The sequence below is a fragment of the Barbus barbus genome (assembly GCF_936440315.1).
Source record: "Barbus barbus genome assembly, chromosome: 6".
Lineage (NCBI taxonomy): Eukaryota > Metazoa > Chordata > Actinopteri > Cypriniformes > Cyprinidae > Barbus > Barbus barbus.
In genome coordinates this window covers 1,640,040-1,662,158 of record NC_136734.1, presented here as the reverse complement: position 1 = coordinate 1,662,158, position 22,119 = coordinate 1,640,040, and the positions used below count along the sequence as shown (strand labels likewise).

Here is a 22,119-nt window from a genome sequence, read left to right as displayed (position 1 = left end):
TTAAAATTCAAAGAAATGCAAGAAAAACTTTGGGATACATTTGGGATAAACTATCAAGATGATGGATGGATGGACAGATGGATTGATTAATAGATGAATGGTTGAATGATGGATGGATGGATGAATGGATGAATAGACGGATGGATGGATGGATGAATAGACAGATGGATGGAATAATAGATGGATGGTTGAATGATGGATGGATGGATGGATGAATAGACAGGAAGATGGATGGATGGATGACTAGATAGATGATGTATGAATAGACAGATGGACAAATGGATGGATGATGGATGGATGGACAAATGGATGAATAGATCATGGATGGATGAATAGACAAATGACAAATGGATGGATTGATTAATAGATGGATGGTTGAATGATGAATAGATGAATAGACAGATGGATGGATGGATAAATGGATGGATGGATTAATAGATGGATAGTTGAATGATGGATGGATGGATAGATGCTTGAAATATCATCTATGGGTCTGTATTTAGTTTTTATATTTCATCTTATTTAATAAATTAACTTTTTTGGATCAAGGAGCAAGAACACATTTCCCAGAATGCATTATCTGTGTTGAATTGCTTTGAACACTTCTGTAAATTCCTATTCCTGTTATAAATTTGAATTCAAATTCCACTTCCACTGAAAATGTGTGGCCAAAGTGTAAAACTGAAGTTCAAAGCTTTGTGTTAGTGATTTGATCCAGACAGTGATAGTACCTCAGCAAACACACTAATAAAACAGGGTGAGAGGAGAGAAGAGGTCAGCTGCCCACAGACTGACTCCACAATAATTCACACTCATTTACACACACTTCATACCGTGCGTGTCTGCAACAGAAGCACATAAATGCTCTCTCACACACACACACACACACACAGAGAGAGAGAGAGACTCAGCGAAGGTGACCTGACACACATGGCGTTCTGGTCTTAGCAACCAAACGTATACGGTGCCAAGACTTATAAATAAGCAACATCACCAGACCTGCCATCTCACACACACACACACACACACACCTGATCTGAGGCATGTTCTGCCCGCACACGCTGTGATGATGAACACGAGTGCAGCTGATCTCGGATCAGAGCTCATATCTGGAGCCGGTCTGAAGAGCAAAGGCTCAGAGGAGGACGCAACAATTAAAATCAACAGGAAGCTACTTGGCCTGCGGTACGGCCCACTCCGTCCAAAATAAAACTTATATAAAGCTGCACAAAGAGTGGCTGAAAGTAGGACAGTCAGACTCACTCATGTACCGTCTCGGTCTGGACTCACTGTTATTGTTTTCAAGGTACATTCATCATTTCTCTCACTGCAAAATATCCACTTCCCAATCAGTATCTTTGACTTGTTTTTCAGTAAAAATACTTCAAATTAACTTCCAGTTCAAAAGGTCCAATAAAACTGAAACTGTTTCGAGTTTGTGGATTTCCTTCCTTATCAAGTTCATTTCTATGTCTGCACAGTAAAAGCTGACAAAATAAAAAAAATTTGCTGGTAAATGTATTTAGAGTTCACAGTCTTTCTCTGGCCACACATATCGATGATCTTGTTCACAGGGGTGTATACAAATGTTTGTCCAATTAAACACTCTCTATAATGAGAATGTCCTTCCCACTAATACCAGCTGACACGGACTAGTATTGGCTAGTGAATCACAGTTCATGGCTGGGATGTAAACTAAAGGCTCCTGGCTGTTTAAAAACAAGACAAGCTCTTCATGATGTAGACATCATTACAGGGCAGAAAACTGGACTTATCAAGACACTTCATGTGTTTAAAGAATGCACACGTTTTCAGACAATGAATATTGAATATCTTGTTTAGAAACATATTTTTGCCTGATAGGTCAGCTTATGGTTATGATTAGCTTAACTTGATAAAACATGTCAAACAATAGAGAGGTAGATGGATGGATGGATGCATGAATGAATAATACAAAGTATATATGGATGGATGGATAGAAACAATAGAATGATAGATAGAATGACAGAGAAAGATGGATAAATGGATGGATAGATGATGGAAAAATAGATGGAAAAACAAAGAACAATGGATGGAAACTATAGAATGACAGACAAATTATGTATAAATTGATGGATGGATGGATGGATGGATGGATGAATAATAGATAGAAAAACAGAAAGAACAATGGATGGACAGATGGATGGTTGGATAGAATGATAGAAAGAACAATGGATGGATGGATGATAGAATGATAGATAGAACAATCAAAAGAACCATGAATGGATGGATGGATGAATAAAACAACAGAAAGATTAATGGATAGACGGTTAGTTTTGAAAACAGATGCGGAAACTTTCGATTTCAATTTTAAATCATGCCTAAAGGTCCTTGCACATTGAGTCCAAAGGTTTTGCATGCATTTTTCCGTATTCCTTATTCTTCCTATCAAAATGCATGCTACGGATGCGAAAATGCAGAAAATCAAACCTGATCCAAAAATTGTTATGATGGACAAACGTTTCGGAGGCAGTGTGTAAACATGATTGATGCAAAATGAGGTCGTATTTATTTTTTAACGTGCGAAAATTTCGGACGAAAATCTTGAAAGCTATAGTTCATTAAAAAGTGAAAGTTCTGTCAGATATTTAGAAGAACACTGAGGTACAAATAGCATCGTACTCCACTGATATTCATTGTTTGCATGACATGAGGCTGAGTTCATGATGACTGTCCTTTAGCCCTATTCTTGATGAATGTGAATGCAACTTTACTGGTCTTCAATTATAAGCAATAAAATAAAATAGCATGTCTAATTCACAGAAAATGTTGACTACAGAAGTCAAAACTAGCCAAATTCATGAACACAATCGCAGTGGAATGACTTGAGGAATGTCTCAGGTATTTCTCGGGTCACCAGGTCTCTGTATTGATCACGGTCACCGTGAACTAAGAAACTATTCTGAGGGAAACAATTGCCGGGAATATTCGCCAACAGACAGCTGAGGAACCCGCCTGGATGAGTGACAAAACAAATGAACAACATGTTTGGCTGCTTCTGATTGAACTTCTATCAGACACGAGAAGCTGGATTTTGAAAACATGTCCTCCCCGACGGTGAAGCCCAGCAGCTCGGGTCACCTCAGATCCTCCACTTCAACAGGAGTCTGAATCTCTCAAATAACACACAGACTGATCAATAAATGTGACCAGGTCTGTTGACTTATTAATAACCAGTATTAATGCTGGTTATTGACTGGTAGAAGATAAATTACATTAAACACAGACTGTTATCATGGCCAAATTTGGGCATGATTTACTCAAATTCTTTTAAAGGGCCAGTTCAGCTAAAAACACTCATCCAAACCAAAAAAAAAAAAGAAAAGATTTGAGACAGAAATCAGCACAATAAAACAATACAAAGATTTCCCATTTTTCCTTCCGTATTCAATTTCTTTTAAACAGCAGTTTCTCCTCTGACAAACAACAAATATATAAAAATTAACAAATATACACACAACATGAGATGCATTTGTTAGAAATGAATAATTAAATAAAATCTGATAATTTTGTCTTTGTAATTACAGTGATGAATTAAGTTTTTTTTTTGGGGGGGGGGGGGGGTTATTATGGTTATTTTGAGGGGATTATATCATTTAATAAAATCAATTATATGGGTTTAACCGTATATTTAGTTAAAACCATAAAACTGAATATGTTGCTACTGTATTTTTATGGTAAAGTTCTGTCATTTTTATCATAAATTTGATAAATTAATTTCATGGATTTTTTTTCCACATGTAGTTACTATATTACTATATAATATTATATGAAAGTGAATGTTCGAAGGTTAAATTTAATTTTTTTTTTTTTTTTTTTTTGGTAGGATGATTTGTTTTTTTTTGGGGGGGCGATATCAGTTAAAGTATATTATATGTTCTTTAACTGTATATTTAGTTCAATCAAAAAAAAAAATCCATATGGTAAGGTTCTGTCACTTCTTGTAATATATTTCATAAAAGTTCATTTTATGGATTTTTTCCACATGTACTGTAGTTAGTATATGAAGGTGAATGAATATTAAATTAAGTATATATGTGATAAAAGTTTAACTTTTTGTTTGGTGCATTATTATTAAGATTATTTTTTGGGGGGGGGTGATATCAGTTAATAAAATTAGTTATATGTTTTAGGGATGCATGATATTGGATTTTGCCGATATCCGATATTTTTCAACTCGTTCTGGCCGATGCCGATATATTTCCCGATATATATTTAAAATTTTGGTTAGTTTTTAACACAAACTTATTTGTTAGAATTAAATAAAAATAAAGGTTTTTTGACTGTGCATTGAAGCTTTGAAAATAACTATAATTAAACTATATATCAATAACTGCATTTTTCCCGCAGAAACACAGTGTTAACCCTAGCGTTTACAAAAGCAAAAGAGCTGAAAATCTTTTAGAATTTAAATTAAATTAAACATTAATGAATAAATCAGTATATAAATCAGTATATCATGTTTGTGATTTTTTCCCCATGTAAGCTATAGCTTAAGCTGACCATTAAATCAAAACATACTCATTTTATGACATCAATTACTGCTTTATTTAATCAGAAACACAGTCTAAATGTTTGTGTAGGCTATCTTTTCTTTTAATTTAATTAGAAGTAGGCTAACAGCGCCCCTACAGATTAAAACGCCTTACCGACAGAGCGATAGGACCCGCTGTCACTGCTGCACGTGCTATTACTGTTTACTCTATCACACACCGAGGGAGTCATTCTGTGTGCGGTCACAGATTAAATGCATCAATCTAATTGTCATTCAGACAAAACTTTGCTTCAAGAATGAGCCACACTGCTGACATGATCTAATCACTAGCACACCTTGAACACATGTGAGTTAATGCAAGACATATCGGCATTATTTACATTTAAAACCATTATCGGCCGATTCCGATATCGCGCATCCCTAATGTTTTTTTTTTTTTTTATAAGTGTATTTAGTTCAATCCATAAAGCCTAAAATACTGTATTTTTATGTTAAACTTCGGTAATTTCTTATAATGCATTTCATAAAAAGTTACTATATGAAGGTGAATAAATATTATATGAAGGTGAATAAGTGATAAATGGAGGTTAAAAATCAAATGTCTTATTTTTTGTTTGAGGGACTATTCTTGTTTGGTGGATAATTATGATTATTTTTGGAGGGAGTATAACAGTTATCATAATAGGATATGTTTTTTAAACCGTATATTTAGTTCAATCCATCAAATCTAATAGGTTTCAACTGTATTTTTTATGGTATTTTTTCATACATTTCTTTTTAACAGTGTAGTTACTATATGAAGGTGAATAAAGAATGACAGAATTTTCTAAAAATGAGTAGGACATACTGTCCTCTTCTCAGGATGTGACGTGACCTCACGCGACCCTGCCCTCAGCTATGGGCTCCAATCAAACTTCCTGTTCCACAAGAGCGTCTGGCACCCAATCAAAGTTTCAGCTGGCAGGTTTGGCCACTGATGCTAATTTTACGCCGGTTCTTTTGTGTAATGCACCTGCCTCTTGACATTCCCAGACCAAAAGCTCTGCTTCCACGAGCAGCGGCCGAATTGTGTTTTATGAACAGGATAAAAGCCAGAGGAAGACACGAGACGCCAAAATGACAAAAACTCAATGACACCAATCCATCATAAAGAGCAGAACCCAGAGCGGGCCTAAACAAACCACACAAACCTCCCTCAGGAGCGCGTTTCCATCACGGCTTGGTAGCACAGATGAATGGGTGGTGGGAAAGTAAACACGTCGGGAGTGTTTTGGTTGGAGTGCCAGAGAGATTTTCATAACGACGGAGCGGAATAATGAGCGCGTCTTCCTTTCTCATAGAAATATTTACATCTCAAAAGGAAGAGTCCGCTGTCAACTTCCCAACAGGCTCTTGAGAAGATGAACCGTGAGACGATTCTTTTCAGAGGCGCACAGACAAGCGGCAAAGAAACTGGAAAAGATTGGCTGGAGTTCTCACATACGCTTCAAACTTCAGTCCTGCAAGATACAAATATGAGTGATTGTTGCAGTGAATAGTAATAAATGCAGATCATACTGAACAGTGTGAAATAGAGAGAGGATGGATGAGAGATCAGTTCAAGTAACATGATATACACTATATAGACTAAATGAATACTTTTATGCAGCAAGGATGCATTAAATTGATCAAAAGTTACAGTAAAGGCATACTACAAATGAATATTTCAACTAAATGTTGTTCTTTTGAGCTTTCTAATTTCTAATCAAAGAATCCTGACAAATAAAATGGATCATGGTTTCCATAAAAATATTGTTTTCAACATTGATAATAATCAGAAATGTTTCTTGAGCAGTAAATCAGTATATAAGAATGATTTCTGAAGGATCATGTGACACTGAAGACTGGAGTAATGATGATGAAAATACAGCTGTGATCACAGGAATAAATTACATTTGAACCGATATTCACATAGAAAGCAGTTATTTTAATTTATAATAATATTTCCTAATTTTGCTGTTTTTACTGTATTTTCGATCAAATAAATGCAGCCTTGGTGAGCAGAAGAGACTTTTTTCAAAAATATTTAAAAATTGTAATTATTCCATTTTTTTTTTGACCAGTAGTCACAGAGATATTTAAAACATTTAGGCTCAATTTTCTGTCAAGCAGCTTTAAAAACTTTTTTTTTTTTTTACTATTTTAAAAAGCACTACAGAAATAAGAATAAAAAATTATTTAGCAAAAAGAGCAAAATTATTTATATTTTTAGACCACAGTTAATGGTCAATGGACAGCAAAGTAATATAATTTATATTTGATAGCTGTGACATCTCTCATATGAAGACACTTCATCTAAACATAAAACATTTGCTGAGTATATGAACATTTCTCAGGATGGCAAACACACATACACACACACACACCCTCTGAATGACTTTTCGTTACAATGAAACCACAACAATTTGGGATTTGCAGAACTAATAGATCTCAATTTTAAGTCTCACTGAAATCAGTGTGATTTGAAATCAGTGAGAAATCAATGTGATTTGCCTCTTTTGATATTAATAAATATTAATGCTTATAAGTATTGTGAAAAACTGTGATGGAAAAATGGATTTTATACAGTTAAGAATTAGTTTGCACTTGTTTTCAAATGTTTCTTGAGCAGAAAATCGGATGATTTCTAAAGGATCATGTGACACCAAAGAATGCCAAAAATTCAGCGTTGATCACAGGAATAAATTACATTTTACAATATATTCACATTATTGAATTATATTATAGTCATTTTAAATTGTACTAATATTTCACTATTTACTGTATTTTGTTCAAATAAATGCAGCCTTGGAAAGCAGAGGAGACTTCTTTTAAATATATTACATTTTTTGATTATTCCAAGTTTTCGGTGCATTAAAAAAAAAGTGTGCTGCAGTTAAAAAGTAGAATTAACTGCACGTTTGGGATGATCTAGCTGATCTAATAGACTCCTGAGGAGTGTTGTGATTGTAAATGAGAGTTTAATCAGAAGTCAGACGAGGGCACGACCTTTTCAAGCATGCAGTGAAAAAGCACCTGCATTGATTTACTCTTTTCCCTGCAGGACGTCCCGCTCGATACCTCGCAGATGGCAGAGCCGACACACGCTGGGACAATAACACACCTTTCAGACACACAGCGGCATGCCCTTCATGAACACAGGAAGTGAAGCAGGAAGTGGGGAGGAAATATGAAAGTGTTTCCCTTTATTCTGGGGGCTAAAATGAGCCTTTGTGCTCAAGACCAGCTTTCTTCATCTGACCGAAAAATACAAGTTCAAAGACCCTCTCATGTACGTCATGTCAAAATGTTCAGTTTGGGGTCACTATGAAGAAATTGATACTTTTATTCATGCATGAAAATGATCAAAAGTGTCAGTAAAGACATTTGTTACAAAAGATTTCTAATTCAAATGAATGCTGTTCTTTTGAACTCTCTATTCATCAAAGAAAATGTATCATGGTTTCCACAAAAATATTGAGCAGCACAACTGTTTTCATCACTGATAATAATTAAAAATGCTTCTTGAGCAGTAAATCAGTATATTAGAATGATTTCTGCAGATCATGTGACACTGAAGACTGGAGTAATGATGCTGAAAATACAGCTTTCATCACAGAAATAAATTATATTTTAACATATATTCACATAGAAAATAGTCATTTTAAATTGTAATATTTCACAATTTTACTGTATTTTTAATCAAATAAATGCAGCCTTGGTGGGCAGAAGAGACATCTTTTGAAAACGCACAAAAACAATGACTGACAGTAATATCCAGTGATGCTCAAATTTTTTGTTAAATTTTGAAAATGAAAATATAGGCATTTACGTGATTCATGTAATTCATAACTGAATGTGATACACTATAAAAAAAAAAAAAAAATGTTGTTTCAATTTAAAATAATTTGTTACCCCGCTGATGTTTGGTTTAGGCAACTAAAATATTCCAGTTGTCCCTTAAATTAACATTGAGTAACTTAAAATTTCAAGTTTTTTAATTCTGTGCAACATAAAAGAAAACATTTTGAAGAATGCTAGTAACTGAATGCTAATAACTTTCTGTTCTTGCTGACTTTTATTATATGGACAAATAAAGAGGGGCTTTCGCACCGAAGGAGGAAGGTTTTCATAGTTACTATAACTATTGGCAGAAGTGCCTGCTATCTGACGTGTTCGCACCGCAGGAACTGGGATTGATTTTAGTCATAGGAACACCTTTTGGGGAACTAAATTAGTAAGGTCAAACCCAGGACAATAGGAACTACCATGTAAGTGTATGTTTACTGGCTGAACGCATCTCACCTGCCATTTTAAAAAGCCATGTGAGCAGCACACAGTTTACATACCAACTCTACGGACATGAAAAACAGCAATAGATAGACCAACAGTCAAGTCCAGACACTTCTCTGGCCTCCATCCTCCAGCTGATGACGTTGTTGAGTGTCACTCTTTAATGTGACCCTGGACCACAAAACCAGTCTTAAGTGTCAATTTTTCAAAATTGAGATTTCTACATCATCTGAAAGCTGAATAAATAATCTTTCCATTGATGGGTTTGTTATGATAGGACAATATTTGACTGAGATGCAACTATTTGAAAATCTGGAATCTGAGGGTGCAAAAAAAATCTAAATAGAGAAAATCGCCTTTAAAGTTGTTCAAATGAAGTTCTTAGCAATGCATATTACTAATCAAAAATTAAGTTGATATATTTACGGTAAGAAATTTACTAAATATCTTGATATTAATATCCTAATGATTTTTGGCATTTAATTTTGACCCATACAATGTATTTTTGGCTATGGCTACAAATATACCCCAGCGATTTAAGACTGGTTTTGTGCTCCAGGGTCACAAATGATGTCGCTGACAGCCAGCTTCTGATGGTGAACTGTGAATGAAACCAGTATAAAAGGCTATAGGGAAAAAATGACGGCTAGTTTCTATAACTGGTGTGAAAGCCCCTAAATACGAAGGAAGACAATGGGAACCAAAACTGCTTGGTTACCAGCATTCTTGAAATTATCTTTTTTATGTTCCACAGAATAAAGAAACTCTTACAGGTTCGAAAGAATATGAGGGTGTGTAAATGACAGAATTTTTATTTTTGAAGCATGAAGGGGAAGATCTGGGTCTCGCACACGTCTCGGTTAGACTGGACTCAGTCTGTTGTTGTGGATTTGCATCTGACAGAGTGAAGAGTGTGTATCAGTGCTGATTTAGACCTGATCTCCGGTTTCACACCAGCATGTCCACACAGCACAATTATGAAGGTGCAAACCACAACACACACACACACACACGTTTTTGTGGTTTATGGGGACTCTCCATAGGCGTAATGGTTTTTATACTGAACAAACTGTGTGTGCTATTGCCCTACACCAACCCTACACCTAAACTTAGTAGGAGACTTTGCATTTCTACTTTCCCCCCCAAAAACCTCACTCTGTATGATTTATAAGCGTTTTGAAAAGTGGGGACATGGGGCAATGTCCTGAAAAATCACCTTCACCTTGTAATACCTGTCATACAAATTTATGCAAATAATGTATAAATGAAGTTTTCTTTTAGGGGTCTACAATAAATTTCTTTCTTTGACAGAAAACTGTTTATGTTGGAAAGTTGCCTCACTTTTGGGACAAAACAGATCTCTGTGTGGAGCACTGGCTGTTGTCAGACTCCTTGTGCAAACAAAAATCTCACTGCATTATTAAAATTAATGGCAAAATGAATGTTTGGAATATTTCCTACTGACACACTACAGCAAAAGATAGAAATAAAATTTTTAGCTGCTGAAAATACTAGTGTTCTACAGTATTTCTTTTCATATGCTTACACACAAAATCTTTACTTGTCACACAGTTTCTGAAAGATGACACTCAAACAGGAAAAGCACACACCAAATCTGCAAAATTCTTGGCCTTTGACTCGGTTTTCAATTTCATAAAATACTTTTTGCAAAACAACACACAATTCTCTATGTAACACACAAACATCTAACAGCAAAAGAGAGGCAAAGTTTTGAAAATATAAGTAGTTGAAAAAAAACTAAAGATTTTTATATAATGTCAAGACTGTTATAATTTTGGCCACCACTGTAAATTCATAATTCTGGGGCGAAAAAAGTCTGAATTGTGAGATATAAAGTTAGAATTGCAAGTTTGTCACAATTATAATAAAACAAAAAAAACTTGAATTGCAAGTTTCATAACAGAACCTGTATACATTATTAATTAAATTCAGCTAATTCACTTGTATTAAAATAATATTAAAAATATTTTTATTCAGCAGCTTCTCATACTTTTGTAGTAGCAGCTGTTTTCTCATGCCATGTAAATGTTTAAATTAATGATATTTTCATATTGATCTCCTAAATCTTGAGCAGAGAAGTGAAACGTGAATCAAACTGATGCTCTCCATGTTTCACGTCACACTTTCAGGTCCAGAGTTACACATAAACTCTACATCAAACCCTGAATTGATACAAAACATTTATAGTGAGTGTTGTGAACTCACAAAACTGGGTTGAACTTGTTTATTTTTGGCAAATCTAAACCTATTTACAATTCAGCTTGCGTAACAAGCCATTGATCGAAACCCTGAGAAGTGAATCAGCTTATTGTCTCTACAGTCTCAAGCCATTATTTCCTGCTATGATTCTGGCCAAGTTTCATTTCAAAATACAGTCCCGGCCCCGGGCACCCTGTGAAGGGCCCTCACCTCTGTTTCTCCATGTTTTCTGGTGTGTTGACAGCTGTGTCTGTCCCCATGACGTCCTGAGAGAAGATGAAGATGATCTTGTTTGTCTCCCTCCTGGGGGGTCTGTTATAGGGAAGAGAAAATACCAAAATTTTAAAGCAACAGTTCACTCGAAATTAAAGATTTGTCATCATTACATGTAGATGAGTTTGTTTCTTCATCAGATTTACAGAAATGTGTCATTGCATCACCAATGGATGCTCTGCAGTGAATGGGTGCCGTCAGAATGAGAGTCCAAACAGCTGATAAAAACATCACAATAATCCAAAAATAATCCACACCACTCCAGTCCATCAATTAATGTGAAGTCAAAGAAACAAATTCATCATTAAGATGTTTTTAACTTTAAACCATTAAGTCCTCCATCCATAATAATGCTTCCTCCAGTGAAAAAGTGGTCTGAATCAAGAGACACCGTTTATAAGCCAAAACAGCTCTAAACTAATATGTGGCTGGATTTTGATGTAAGAGACAATAGGAGATGGACTTTTTCACAGCGTCATTATGGACTTGTATTTTGTAACCAATGATGTATTTTTTTCTTACAAACACAGCGTTTGTCTCCACAAGTCATTAATTGATGGACTGGAGTGGTGTGGATTATTGTGATGTTTTTATCAGCTGTTTTGGACTCTCATTCTGACGGCACCCATTCACTGCAGAGCATCCATTGCTGAGCAAGTGATGTGATGCTACATTTCTCCAAATCCGATGAAGAACTCTACACTTTGGATGACTTGAGGGGTAGTAAGTGACAAGAAAATGTACAATTTGGGGTAAATTATTTATTTAAAGTCATGGAGATGGAAGAAAAGCGGAGAAAGGAGAAAGAGAGGAGGTGTTTGAGGAGAAACGGACCTCCGAGTTGAAAACGGCTCCCCAGTTTCAGGGACTATTTCTGACATTTGAATATTTCATGACAGGCTAAAAATCTCCCCCATTCAGAAAGATTGAATGCAGCAGCACAAAATGTTCATACACACGCACAAATCTGGAAAGTTGAAAGTTTGGACAGGCACTAACAGACTTGCACTCACAGCAAACTGAGCCAAAGAGAAGAAAGTCTCCCAAACTACACAGACACTAACTATTCATTCATCCAAAACTTGTGTTATACAGTTAATTCCCATTTTATGACTGAAATTCATGATTCTGTCAGTTTTCTGCATTGTGGAGAATACAAGGCCCTACAAATGCAATGCCATTCATATATTTTTAAGACTGACTTCAACCCGTTTTGAGGCCACAATAAACAAAAGTTTTCAGTAAAGTGTAAAACACAAACCGTCTCGCAGCTCGCTGTACTTTTCAGAGAGTGTTTCAATCTACATCCAGCAGATTTAGGAACGCGTGTGACCTTCAGAGGGGAGCATGTTTTATTTAGGATTTGGAACTTTTAAAGGGAGGCACTCTGAGCGTCCAGCTGCATGAATCAGGCCAACAAAGCACTTTGTCACAATGATATACAAATATAAATAAATATGAAAATACTGCATTAACATACACACACATATATATATACACACACACACACACACACATATATATACACATATATATACACATATATATATATATATATATATATATGGGCTCCTGTGGAATGACAAAGGGCAAAAGAAGGGCTCATTCCAATGACTTACTACTGATATAATTAACAGAAAACCTGATCAAAATATTTAGATATTTCATTGACAAATGCGCATGTGCAAGGATTGCCCTATCGCCATTTAATATTTTTAACTTTCATTATTTAATTCATTATAATCTTATATTAGTATGGGATGCAAAATAATTTTTACATGTATGCATTTGGTGGATGTAAATTACATTGCATTCAGGCTGCGCTTCATGCATTCACAAACCATAAATTATATTCTTTTAAGTCTATTTCACATACATACGGTCCCCTCCATAAGTATAGGAACAGTGAAGACAAAATTGCTCTGTTGGCTGACTACAGAATGTTACATTTTATTATTAGCCGTTTCAACACATACATGTTTTACCAAATAAAAAGAACAGCACTTTTAGAGTTCATCCCACTCATTGATGAGAGCATAAGTATTGGGACAGTTGAACATAAGGCAGATATAAAAGATTAAAAGCTATTATTTAGTTGCAGATCCCTTGCACACAATCACAGCAGTGAGTCTGTGACCCATAGACATCACCAGACTCTTGCTCTCATCCTTTGAAAGACTTTTCCCAGCCTTTAATGCAGACAATTCCAATTGTTGCTTGTTTTGGGGAGTTTCTGCCTTGAAATTCAGGTTCATTTGGATTTAAATCTGGAGATTTGCCTTGACTGAACTGGCAGGGTGTTTTGGGTCATTGTCCTGATGCAATATGAAGCACTTCCCAATGAATCTGCCAATGAGCAGCTCCCTTAGTGATGTGTGTGTATGTGTATGTGTATGTGTGTGTGTATGCGTGCATGTGTGCATGCGTGCATGCGTGCATGCGTGCATGTATGTATATATGAATGAGTTCTGTATTCAGTTCGGTGTCATTTTACTTTTAGTGCAATTATCATAATTGTTTCTGTATTTGTTTCAGGAACTATAACTAGATGCCACTTGCTGAATTAAACATGGAATTAAATTATATAGTGTTTGAAATGTTGCATAAATCACACCATCCTTCACATGTCGACCAGGTCAAAGGCAAAACTGTAGAATCAGTATCAAAAGTTCACAACATCCACAAGCAGCTCTTTTCTAAGGTCAAGAAGCAGAAATGCTTGATAAGCCAGATGCACTTCAAGCAAACGGACTCGACACGCTGATGCAAACACAACCTGAAGACACAGTCACAAAACTGCAAGATCAGACTCACGTCATCTCGTCATCTGCTGACGCTGATGTGAGGACCGTCTAGAGAGGACACTTATCTGAGATCAGCGCCCAGACCCTTCACATGGAATCATCTGGACTGAGAATCTGCTTGTGCTTCAGAGTAAACATGAGTCTTCTTGGAAGAACATTGATGTATTCCTGAATCTGACAACAAACTTTAAATAGATGCAGACATTTAAACGTGAAGACAGAGAAGAAATCATAAAAAGATACGGTTAACCTTGCATTCTGGCATATTTTTCAGTAATATTATATGCAACAGTATAAATATACAAGTATTTAAGTATCTGCATCTATCAAGCAAGTGCAATTTCATTTAGAAACTACTAAGAAACCCCCAATGAAGACAATTTAAGACATTTTGTTGTTAGGACAGATGAGTAAATCATTTACTAAATATAAAAATATACAAAAATATATACAATAAAAAATAGTTTTTTAATTGCAAATATATATAATATATATATATATATATATATAAAACAACAATTAAAATAACATTTCATAAATATATGCAACAAAAATATATCATAACATTTTAATAGAACAATGTAATAAATTATATTAAAAATATATTATACAACTCACAATCCTTATAACATTTCCTGAATATTGACTTAAATTAAACATTCATCATTTACTCCAATCTCCTTATACTCTCCATATTCAAACTTTGGCTAATAATGGTATTTGTCACATAGATTTTGAATAAAGGTTGAGTGAATATTGCCAGTTCTAATTTTTGGGTGAAATATTTTTTTAGACCCAAACATCACTGACTTTTAACCTACAGTTGTTTCACAGCTTGTTTCTGAACTTCAAACCGCAACAGAAGAATCCTGGAGCTCCATTCTGCACCAAAGGTGAGCCACCATAAAGAGAGGCAACTTCCCCCCATTTTCATATCAAAACGAGTCTCTCGAGAGGTTACAGATGTTGAGTTTGCCCTCTATGGTCCGGCTCACTCGTATGAAGCCCTTTGCTTTATCAGAAACTCACAGCTTCACACAGGCCTTGGTTCAGTCTTAAGGAGTTTCTTCCCATCATTGTGCATGCAGCGTTTGATCAGCGCTCTCTTTGTGACGCATGTGATCACTGATTGGCCCGAAAACTGAACCACAGATTTATCTTAAGCCCCAATAAAGAGCTTTCACACGGGAGATTGAAAGCTTGAAATTCACAGTTCAGCTAAAAATACTGGTCCCACTTTATATTAGGTGGCCTTAACTACTATGTACTTACATCAAAAAATAAGTACAATGTACTTATTGTGGTCATATTGTATTGCAAAACACATTTGCTGCTATTGTGGTGGGATACGGGTAAGGTTAGGGACAGGTTTGGTGGTATGGGTAGGTTTAAGGGTGGGTTACGGTGTAAGGGATTGGACAACAGTGTAAATATAAATGTAATTACAGAAATTAATTACAGATGTAATTACATATAGGTATTTTAAAAAATATAAGTACAATGTAAAAACACGCATGTACACAATAAGTGCATTGTACCAAATGATTAATTGAAATGTAAGTACATAGTAGTTAAGGCCACCTAATATAAAGTGGGACCAAAATACTTTCACACAAAACAGCTGAAGTAACAGGAAAAAATATTGCAAAATTGCCGTCACTTTTAAATAAAACTTATTTTTCACAAATGTCACTATTCTTTTTTATAATGAGAGCTTCAAAATAAAACTGAAAAATTAAAGTCTGAAGTCATATAATAGTTTTGAGAGAATTTCAGTGAATAATGAGCGTTTTATTTTCTGAACAGTACGCTTAAAAAGGAAAGAAAATGTTCTACAATAAAAGGTAAAAAAAATAATATTGTTTCGACTTTGTCATATTTACATAACATTTTCATCTACAGTAGTCATTTAGCAGATGCTTTTATCCAAAGTGACTTAAAAATGAGGACAACAGAAGCAATCAAAACCAAGAAAAGAACAATAAAATGTCAGTGCTGTGACAAGTCTTGGTTAGTCTAACGCAGTACACATTGCAAGGTTTTTTTTATAAAAAAAGATAGAAATAGAACAGAGCGCAAATGTTAGAGGGTCAAGTTTTTTTTAAATGGGTCATCCGATGCAAAATTCACTTTACAAGTTATTTGAACATAAATGTGTGTGTGTGTGTGTGTGTGTGTGTGTGTGTGTGTGTGTGTACACACATTCATCCTATAATGATAAAAATCCACCCAGTGGTTTTTTTAAATCCCTATTTCTCATCCCCCCACTTTCTCAAATCAGGCTGTTTTGAGAGCCCTAGAATAGAATTAGAATAGAGAGTGCTAGAGTTATAGAGTCAAATAAAGATGGAAGAGATGTGTTTTTAGCCATTTCTTGAAGATGGCTAAGGACTTAGCGGCTTGGATTGAGCTGGGCAGGTCATCCCACCACGAGGAAACAGTTAATGAACAAGTCAGTGAAAGTGATTTCTTGCAGAGGTGTGATGTGTGCTCTTTCCAGGCTAATCTTGTTGCTGCATTCTGGATTAGTTGTAGAGGTTTGATGGAATTGGCTGAAAGACCTGCCAGGAGAGAATTGCAATAGTCCAGCCTGGACAGAACAAGAGCTTGAACAAGGAGTTGTGAAGCATGTTCTGAAAGAAAGGGCCTGATCTTCTTGATGCTGAATAAAGCAAATCTGCACGACTGGGCAGTTTTAGCAATATGGGCAAAGAAATTCAGCTGATCAATCAATCATAACTCCAAGGTTTCTGGCTGTTTTTGAAGGAGTTATGGTTGATGTGCCTAACTGGAAGGTGAACTTGAGATGAAACTACAAGGTTTGATGGAACCACAAGCAGTTCTGTCTTGGCAAGGTTGAGTTGAAGGTGATGGTCCTTCATCCAGCAAGAAATGTCTGTTAGACAAGTCAGTCAGGATGGAATGAGAGGTAGAGTTGAGTGTCAACAGCATAGCAGCGATATGAAAATCCATGTTTCTGAATGACAGAACCTAGTTATGCAATGTAGACAAGAGAAGTGGTCCAAGAACTGAGCCCTGAGGCATCCCAGTAGCTAGATGTTGTGACTTGGAGACCTTGCCCCTCCAAAATACCTTGAAGGACCTATCTGAGAGTTAAGACTCGAACCATTGGGGTGCAATAGGGTTGACAGGAGGATAACCATGTCAAAAGCAGTGGCAGTCATTTACTAATTTTTTCGGAAAACAAGATCTTAAGTCACTTTGCTTCTCATATTATTTATCTGCTTCTCAGATATTTGTAGTGGAAAACAGCAAAAAATAAATAAAACCGATCTGCGGAAGAAAATATATATATATATATATATTTTTTGCAGTGAATACTGAATACTGCTTCAAAAGATTTGGAATATAGTACGCAAGCTTATGATGTTTTAGTGCTTTTTTGTCATGTTCGCAGCTGTTGTGTTAAACAACTCATCTTTGTTTTTACCAGAAAAAAAAGAGTCATACAGAACAACATGATGGTAATCAAATGACAGAAGTTTAATTTCTGAGCTGGCCGACTATCTCCACCGCGTGAGTGAGTTACTAGCAAACACAGATTGCCTGTTTTATCAGGCATTGTCATACTGGAGGTCTGAGTTTGCACTGGAGTGTGTGAGTATCCATCTCTTCTCCTCATGGGTGAGTGGATGTGTTACTCCTTAAGTCACTGAAAAGCTTCAACAAATGTTCAAGATGACCAGCGCTGCGGCTCTGCTTTTAAACTCAAGGCCTTGCAACTTGCGTGCCACAAAAAAAAAAAAAAAAAAAAAACTATATGCATTATTTTTGCATATTCCAAGTCAACATTTTATTTTATTCATCATTGTTCTTCATCATATTAAATTATTAATAATTTCTTAATAAAATAAGCAAGTTCTCTCATTCAAAAGTTTTTAATGTTTTTGAAAAGTCTCTTCTGCTCACAAAGGCTGCATTTATTTGTTAAAATTGAATTGATTTCTGTGATCAAAGCTGAATTTTCAGCATCATTACTCCAGTCTTCACCGTCACATGATCTTCAGAAATCATTCTAATATACTGATATACTGCTCAAGAAACATTTCTGATTATTATCAATGTTGAAAACAGTTGTGCTGACAAATACAGGTCCTTTTCAAAAAATTAGCATATTGTGATAAAGTTCATTATTTTCTGTAATGTACTGATAAACATTAGACTTTCATATATTTTAGATTCATTACAACACAACTGAAGTAGTTCAAGCCTTTTATTGTTTTAATATTGATGATTTTGGCATACAGCTCATGAAAACCCAAAATTCCTATCTCAAAACATTAGCATATTTCATCCGATCAATAAAAGAAAAGTGTTTTTAATACAAAAAAAGTCAACCTTGAAATAATTATGTTCAGTTATGCACTCAATACTTGGTCGGGAATCCTTTTGCAGAAATGACTGCTTCAATGCGGCGTGGCATGGAGGCAATCAGCCTGTGGCACTGCTGAGGTGTTATGGAGGCCCAGGATGCTTCGATAGCGGCCTTAAGCTCATCCAGAGTGTTGGGTCTTGCGTCTCTCAACTTTCTCTTCACAATATCCCACAGATTCTCTATGGGGTTCAGGTCAGGAGAGTTGGCAGGCCAATTGAGCACAATAATACCATGGTCAGTAAACCATTTACCAGTGGTTTTGGCACTGTGAGCAGGTGCCAGGTCGTGCTGAAAAATGAAATCATCTCCATAAAGCTTTTCAGCAGATGGAAGCATGAAGTGCTCCAAAATCTCCTGATAGCTAGCTGCATTGACCCTGCCCTTGATAAAACACAGTGGACCAACACCAGCATCACTGACTGTGGGTACTTGACACTGGACTTCAGGCATTTTGGCATTTCCCTCTCCCCAGTCTTCCTCCAGACTCTGGCACCTTGATTTCCGAATGACATGCAAAATTTGCTTTCATCCGAAAAAAGTACTTTGGACCACTGAGCAACAGTCCAGTGCTGCTTCTCTGTAGCCCAGGTCAGGCGCTTCTGCCGCTGTTTCTGGTTCAAAAGTGGCTTGACCTGGGGAATGCGGCACCTGTAGCCCATTTCCTGCACACGCCTGTACACGGTGGCTCTGGATGTTTCTACTCCAGACTCAGTCCACTGCTTCCGCAGGTCTCCCAAGGTCTGGAATCGGTCCTTCTCCACAATCTTCCTTAGGATCCGGTCACCTCTTCTCGTTGTACTGCGTTTTCTGCCACACTTGTTCCTTCCCACAGACTTCCCACTGAGGTGCCTTGATACAGCACTCTGGGAACAGCCTATTCGTTCAGAAATGTCTTTGTGTCTTACCCTCTTGCTTGAGGGTGTCAATGATGGCCTTCTGGACAGCAGTCAGGTCGGCAGTCTTACCCATGATTGCGGTTTTGAGTAATGAACCAGGCTGGGAGTTTTTAAAAGCCTCAGGAATCTTTTGCAGGTGTTTAGAGTTAATTAGTTGATTCAGATGATTAGGTTAATAGCTCGTTTAGAGAACCTTTTCATGATATGCTAATTTTTTGAGATAGGAATTTTGGGTTTTCATGAGCTGTATGCCAAAATCATAAATATTAAAACAATAAAAGGCTTGAACTACTTCAGTTGTGTTGTAATGAATCTAAAATATATGAAAGTCTAATGTTTATCAGTACATTACAGAAAATAATGAACTTTATCACAATATGCTAATTTTTTGAAAAGGACCTGTATTATGGAAACTGTGGTACATTTTATTTTTCAGTATTCACAGAAAGTTCATCTATCTAATCAACATCAAAGTTTGTTTCTAATTTTCATCAGCATATCACAGACCAACAACAAACACACACACACACACACACACACACACGCTGTGACACACAGCTACAAATATCCCGCCAGCCCCAGGGGAGGTGAGGAGACGCCTGGTCCCACCTATAACAATAGACAGCGTCCTCAGGAATGCTGCGTTATAAGGCATCAGAGACAGCGAGAGACCGAGAAAAAGAGAGAGAGAGACAGAGAGACGGCACCACACAGTGCTTTTACACTACAGTGGGAGGATCTGCTGAACAAACACACGCGTGTAGACGGATCTGTATGAATGAAAGGTTAGAGGTCATTCTGTCACTCAGTGTACTTCATGATGATCTGATCGCTCTGAGGAGTTTGAAACAAACCTCCTGTTTTCTGTGCGGCCGTGCTGTAAACCCCGATCGCTCTCAGCAGGGGTGTGCCCTGTGTTCACCTGATAAACATCGAGCCCACCGAACCAATCTGGGCTTGATAATCAGCCATAGGCACAATCGCTGTTCCTTGGTGACAATTACATTGAACACCAGAGAGGAAATTAGTCTGGAAAAGTTGACTGTGATAGGATGTGATAGTAAACAATGCATTCAGTGTTCTTGAGTCATTATCCTGCAAGTCTATGAACGCCTAAAAAAAAATAATAATAATTACACCAGGTACTAATTTCCGAAGAAAACATTAGTGGCACTTGTGGATGGCTGCTAGGGTATTCTGTGGGGTTAGTTGTATTATATTCAGTATATTGTGTTATTGTTAAATAAACTATTAGGATTAAAAATTGTGTTTCAAACAAAAGCTCAAATAAAAATAAATTATTATTTATTTTTAAGAACTAACTGAAATAGAATAAGTTTCAAGTACTAAAATTATTAAAACTGAAATAAACATATTTAAAAAAAATAAATAAAAAAAATCAATAAAACTGAACATAAAAAAAAAGCTAATTCAAAAAATAAAATACTATAATAAACACTTATATTATAGTATAATTATATTATAGTATACACTGCTAAAATTGAAATTAGGAAATTAATTGTTTTACAATTTTCACTCAAAGTACTAGTAAATTTCATTAAAAATGACAGAAACAGCAAGCAACATTGAATTAAACATGAGATTTTGAAGTAGAAAAACAGAGTATTGCTGCTTTTGTTTTACTATTATTTTATTATTTATTTGTTGTTGTTTTTAATAAAGACATTGTGCAGTGAATTATTTCAATTCTTTAGTTTGAGTGGCTGAATGTGAAAATTAGTGAAATGATTTTATGTTCCAAAATCAATAATAGTCCTAAAATGTTGTAATAATAATAATAATAATAATAAATAAAATATAATATTCTGAACAATTATTTTTTACTCATCCAAAATATTTCTAAACTAAACATGTTTTCTTGGTAAAAAAAAAAAAAAAAAAAAAAAAAAAAAAAAAAAAAAAGTATAATAATAATTTGATTTCAATGAACAGGTTTTCAATATCACTTTCTGTCCTTTTAGTCTTTTGTAAAGCAATTAACAAAAGTCAGTAGCCTTTATTTAGTTCTAAGGTAAATAAGTAAATATTATCAATGGAATTCAACAAATCAGTTTGATAATATCAACATTCTAAAAGAGAGTTAAAAATATGAAAATAAACATTATGTTGACAAGCTCGTGTAAGCGAACGGTCAATTCCTCATTGAGCAACTTCAGCCCTTTTATTAAAGTTTTTAAAATAAAAAGGAATAATCTGATCTTTACCAGAGAAAGTGTGTGAGACCCTTTTATAGAAACAGTCCCAATGTTTCTGAGAACAGACTGATCCAGTGTCAATTATTTTAACACAATCAATTCAGTTCACCAAATATACAGTATAGAGCCATCTATTGTTCTGTATCTATTGTTCAGGAGAGCATCGAGGTGAAATATCCTGTGAATGTACATTATTTACATTCCACGCCGTGTGTTCTCTGTATGTACCGTTCCATACTGTCCTCGCTAAAGGTCAGAGGTCAATCTCCAATCTCCAGCACCTCATCACAACATCTCTTGAGTGAATGCAGTGTTTGGTCTGCTCTGAATGTTTGGTCTCTGCACTCTTGACATAACGTACATGTGTCCAAACACACAGACTGATGTATATACACACATACATATATACACACACACACACACACACACACGCACACGCACACGCTGGAGGAGGGCGGGTATGTGCTCC

The 22,119-nt window shown here is 35.7% G+C and overlaps 1 protein-coding gene across 1 annotated transcript in view; it reads right to left on the bottom strand.

Moving 5' to 3' along the window:
* Positions 1-13,273: 13,273 nt before the first annotated feature.
* The window catches only part of LOC306871772 (guanine nucleotide-binding protein G(I)/G(S)/G(O) subunit gamma-10-like), a 480,959-nt gene continuing 472,113 nt past the window's right edge, over positions 13,274-22,119 (bottom strand). Inside the window, exon 4 of the mRNA XM_079419917.1 lies at positions 13,274-13,575. The gene's annotated coding sequence lies outside the window, so the exon portion shown is untranslated. The remainder of the gene's footprint in view (positions 13,576-22,119) is intronic.